This window comes from Wolffia australiana, chromosome 1, assembly GCF_029677425.1.
Source record: "Wolffia australiana isolate 7733 chromosome 1, ASM2967742v1".
Classification (NCBI taxonomy): domain Eukaryota; kingdom Viridiplantae; phylum Streptophyta; class Magnoliopsida; order Alismatales; family Araceae; genus Wolffia; species Wolffia australiana.
The window spans coordinates 19,420,979-19,426,619 of record NC_135835.1 but is presented as its reverse complement, the minus strand read 5'-3'; the positions used below and the strand labels follow the sequence as shown (position 1 = coordinate 19,426,619).

The 5,641-nt window shown below is 40.8% G+C and overlaps 1 non-coding gene across 1 annotated transcript; it reads right to left on the bottom strand.

Moving 5' to 3' along the window:
• Nucleotides 1-297: 297 nt before the first annotated feature.
• Nucleotides 298-406, bottom strand: LOC144714384 (small nucleolar RNA R71). Its single transcript, XR_013584343.1, has one exon. It is a non-coding gene; the product is annotated as a small nucleolar RNA R71 (small nucleolar RNA).
• Between the last annotated feature and the right edge of the window lie 5,235 nt (nucleotides 407-5,641).

The window sequence follows — 5,641 nt, the reverse complement described above, 5'->3', positions numbered from 1 at the left end:
AATCTGAACATATGTGAGGGTATCATGTTCAGGTATGACAATGTATTAATACACTCTTTACCTGAATTTAATGGCTTACCTGCACAAAACCCTTTAGAATTCCTAGATGATTTCCATATTAGATTCTCTTCCCAAATGTTCCAGGTTTATCTACAGAGATGTTAAAAAGGAAATATTTTCCTCTGACATTAAAAGACAAGGCATTCTCCTGGTATCGTAATTTAGGAATTACTTTTAATACTTGGGATGAGATGTAGGTAAAGTTTCTGCAGAAATTTTACCCTCTCTCCAAAACTAATTTTTATAGAAGGGAAATCCATAATTTCCATCCCCATGAAGGTGAGGCTTTTAGTGAATCGTGGGAGAGGTTCAATGACCTGCTGAGGAAATGCCCTCATCATGGAATTGAGCACTGTCAACTAGCCCAAAATTTCTGTGAATCTTTGTCAGATTTCATGAAAAATAAGGTTAATTTAGCCTCCGGGGGAACATTTTATACTGCATATGAAGATGAAGTTTTTGATATTTTGGAGAGAGTTGCAGAAACTGATCTGCATGAGATTGGGGCAAATCAAAATGGGAGAAACCTGCAACCCAAGAGAGCAGGAGTTCTGCAGGTCAATGCTAAGGAGGTGGAGCTGCAAGCAGGCCTAAGAGAAACCAATCAAAAATTGGAAGAGCTCACTTCCACCTTGAGGAATGTCTTTCTAAATAACTCTCCCATTATTAAAACAAAAATCTGCTCTCTCTGTTTCAGCAGAGAACATGAAGATGGAGCTTGCTAGTCCATGGAGGAGGAGGTGAAAGCATTTAATCAACAACCACAACCATGGGCTGGCCAAAAGAGGGTTGGTTTCCAAGGTGGAGAGGGCTTCAACCAAGGGAACAAGGCTCCATTTCAGTCGCAATTCCAGCAAAAACAGCAGTTTCAGTCCAGACCTCAGCAGCAGTACCAGGTTCCATCTCAAACCCAACCTGATTTTTCTGCACTCACCCCTGTTATTTCAGATATGATAGAGAAACAAAATCAGAAGTTGAAGGCAGAGATGGAGACGAGAATGCAAATGATGATGGAGTTTCAAACGAAGCAGATGCTGGAGTCACAAGAGCAAATGAGGAAGCTGCTGGAGAGTTTCAAGCCTGGAACTTTTGAAACTCAAGGTACACCAACAGAATATCACTGCACATCTAGTAGATTTCCTACAAAACCTATGATAAATCCATGCAACCTACATCATGTACAGCACTCCATTCATGATGAGATGAAGGAAGAAGATCCTGAAGTTCTAGCAATCTCAAAATTGAGAAGTGAAAAAGAAATTCAGGATCCTTATCAGAATTCTGCAGAGAATTCAAGAAAAGAAAATGAGCGAAGGGGGGAAGAAGAAGAGGATCTTTCCTATGAGAAGGAGCCTCTACCCTCTACGAGTGGGCAAGACGTTCCTTACCCCTCTGCTCTTAATAGAAAAAAACCTGTACACGATTATGAAAGTAGGTTGTTAGAGAATTTTAAAAAGGCCACCATGACTGTTACGGTGGAAGACATGCTTAGGTGTGCACCCTCCCTAAAGAAATACCTTAAGGATTCCTGCACCACTAGAAAACCAAGGGAAGTAGTGAAACTTTCAGAAAATGCTTCTAGCATTTTGAATGCCATCCCTATCAAAATGAGAGATCACGGTGCCCCTTTCATCACCTGTGAAATAGGAGGAAAAACTTTTTCGAAAGTTTTATTAGGTACAGGAGCAAGCATTAGCATAATTCCCACGGCTTTGTACGAAGAGTATGGCTTCGAGGAGCTTGAAGAAATCCATATGGACCTACTTTTGGCTGACGGAACTGTTAGGCAACCTGAAGGAAGATTGACTGACGTCATGATTAATGTAGAGAATTGTGAAATCCCTGTAGATTTCATAGTCACTGACGTAAAGATTTCAGGAAGCATTAGTTTAGCTCCTATTATTCTAGGAAGACCGTTCTTAGTGACGGCGAGGACGATCATGGATTGGGAAAAGGGGACTATAGAATTCAAAATTGGAAAAGAGAGAGTGCATATTGATATTTCAAAGGTGATGAAGTGCCCCTTAGGGAGCAATGAAGAGTTAAAGTTGTGTGCAGAAGATGAAGGAGAGGAAGCAATAGTAAAGGGGTATTTATCGCATATAGAAAGTAGAGAGCTAGATGATGAGATCATAGACTCTCCTTCGGTTGAGGTCGGCCTAGATTTAAAACCTTTACCTTCGTCCCTCAAATATGCATACTTGGATGAAAAGAAAACCTTACCTGTGATCATCTCTTCATCACTTACCCGACAACAAGAAGATGAATTGCTCAATGTAATAGCAGTGATCCGGCTGGTATGTCGCTCGTGACGGCACGAGCTAATGGGGTAGATCCCACAGAAGTGGCCTGGGTGGTTCCCTGCCCTCCGGTGGTCGGGATAACCCATGTGGTCACGGGTGGGGTAGTTCGAGCAGGGACTGTCTGGATGGGTGGAGCCCAGGGTGCTGTGCTTGCGTCGGGTACGGCAGGATCGTCGGACAGATGCTCTAGGTGATCAACCAGATGATAAGCCTTGTCGACTTCAGTCGATTGGCACTTGAGGACCTCGTTGCGTAGGGCCGGTATGAGTCCATGGGTGAGCAATCTAACGATGATTTGACAGTCCTCCACGAATCGGCATCGCATCCGACACTCCTCGAAGGCCTCTATGTACTCCATCACTATGAGCTGACCTTGCTTGAGGTCGAGCCACAAGAGGAAGAGTGACATCAGATATTGCCGAGGGACGTACTTGCTATGCAGCTTTTGCACCATTTCAGCCCAGAACGTGATGGGTCATCCTCGCCGCTTAGTGGCGACACGCTCGTTCTCCCAAAAGATCTTGGCTTGTCCGCCAAGTCTAGTCTCCACGTATTCGACACATAGGTCGTCATCCATGCGGTAAAACCAAAAATAGGAGTTCATGTTCGACTCCCAGTCGATGAATTCCTTGGGTTTTTGTGAACCCTCAAAGACGGTAACGTCGACGCGCACGCTTCTCGGGATGCGGGCGCGGTGTTCCTCACGCCGACGTTCGTATTTGTCTAAGTGTCGCTGGGGCATGGGGTAGCCCTCGCATCGCAGATCCATGTGGCAACGGGTCGGGTTAAGCTCCTGATGATGATCATCCCAAAGGTGGGGGAGACCCTCGGGAGGCGCGAGGCCGAAAGGCATCGAGCGTGGTGGGTGTAGTGGCACAGCATCCACCTCCTCATATCGAGGGTAGGGCAGCCGGAAATAGTTGTCACGGCGTGCCTGTGGGTAGGCTATTGGCCTAGGATCGCGGGGCCAGATAGGGTCATATCGGCATGCCGGGTAGTTGGCCTCCATTTCTGCTCCATTGGTTCGTGAACATTCGCTCCATGCAATCCATCCTAACGATCATGGCACGAAGGTAGGCTCCTTGGTCCTCAGGTTGATCCTCCTGAAACAGGTACGGGAGGGGTGCTCCTCCTCGTCCACGTCCTTTGCCACGTGTGGTGGCAGCTCGGGGTGTACTCAATTACGGGAGATTTCCCGTGGGTCGACGACCTATGGTCGTGATATCCTCGTAGTTGATGGCTGATAACACCCTAATTTCTGTCTTTATTTCATGTTATTAGCACAATTTTATGCATTTAAAGAGCTTAAAATGGGGTTGTTATAATATATTTACATGAAAATAGTGTTTTCAAGTGATTTCTGAATTTTCCCTACTTTTCTGTTAATTCTATGAATTTTAAAGGATTTATTGAAGCTCGAAATAATTATTTTTGAATGAAAATGGCATATTTAATATTTTATTTCGACATTTATCAGCATGGGAATGAATCAGTGAATTTTATAGAATTTTTTAAAAAATTTTTTACGAATTTTTAGGATTTTCTGAGATTTATTTGATGAGAAAATGTATTTATTTCAAGGAAAAAAAGTATATTTATAATAAAAAAAGTATTTTTATTATTTTCAAACTTTCAAGGGCCTTTTTGCAAACTTTCGTTGCAGAAAGACCCTCAAAACAGCTCTCGGTTGCAACTGCAGGCGTAAAGATCCAATTTAAAATTTTTCAGTGTTTTATTGCAATTTTAAATATATATTTTTAATGTTTTTAGGAGAAATCGGAGGATAGAGAGTGGTGCGCAAGGGGCATATACGCAATTACTTTTGGGCGGCGTCCAAAAGCAATTTCAGGCTTTTTAAGGACTTTTTTTGCAAAAAGGAGGATCCAAAATGCGCCAGCCAATGAGAGAGCGACACGTCATTGCGTGTTTAAAAACAAAATTAATAAATAAATCAATTTTAAATCCAATGGATTAAATTGGTTTAAAATTGATTTATTAATAACTTTTGATTCTGAAGTCCGATTGAGATGATTTTTTTATGGATTTTTTTGTCTTGATCTCCTCTTTCTATCTGTATGGTTGGATCATTCAGATCCAGCCTACATTGATAGATAAATATTAATTACTAAACGGGGGTAAAATAGTGATTTTCACCATATAACCTAAGTATAAAAGGTAAATTTCGAGGGGGGAAGCTCATTCTTGATGGTTCTCTATCACAGCTGCAAGACAGAGAGGAGTCATACCCTGGATCAAGTTATCTGGTACTTTTTCCTTGATTGAATTTGGATTTGTGCATTTTGAATGAGATTAGTTCAATTTCTTGTTTCTTCTTCTTGGTTTTGATCTAAAATTCTAAATCGGTTGGCTTGAGCGGCATGTACAAGCCCTGATTAGGATTGAGAGGAGAATTTGAGGGATTCAACTAAGCATTCAACTGCATTCCAAAGAAAAACTCTAAAAAAAATTAGTTTTAATTCTTAGGAGATTAAATTACCCCCATTTCAGTTCTGAATTATCAAAGTTGCAAAAACAAACCAAACTCAAATTAAAAATTCTTTTTTAACCTCTCCTATTGACCTCTTGGATCCTTTTATTAGGATCAGAGAAGCCAATTTAGAGCTCCATATTTCTTCTATTCATCTCAACTCTTCTACCCCCCTTTCTAAATTCTCATCTAATTAGTGTGACTTGATCCTCATTGAAGATCAAATTCAGTTTAATCAGAGTGAAATGACCAATACAATCACCAAATCGAATTCCTTACTAGCTTCCCTTGGATGACACTCGTACTTATCACTATACGTCTTAAGTGGAGTTCTTATAAATTTTATTGCATAAGCCAAAATCCACAACGACAAGGGCTAAAAATTGCATAGTTTTTACCCCTATTTTCGGCTTGTCAATTGGCGCCGTTGCCGGGGAAGCAATGCTAAGAATTTAATTGGTTTTAATTTCTATCAATTGAGTGTCTATAAAGTATTTTGAAATCGTAAATGAGTTATTGGGTCAAGTGATTTCTCTCTTTGATTTATAATAACTCTAAATTTCTGATAATTTTTTAACTTCAATAGAGGATATCATATTTTAATTTTCTTGAACGTCTATATGCAATGAGTATTTGATTTTGGAATTAATTATCTTTTTAGTACCTTTTTGTCATCCTATTTATCTATCCCTTGATCAGGGAATCTTGATTTACTTAAATGGAAAATACGCAGCCAAACGTTAGAATGACAGTGAAAGAGCTTGCGATGCAAGCTGCAAGGGAGGGCAAA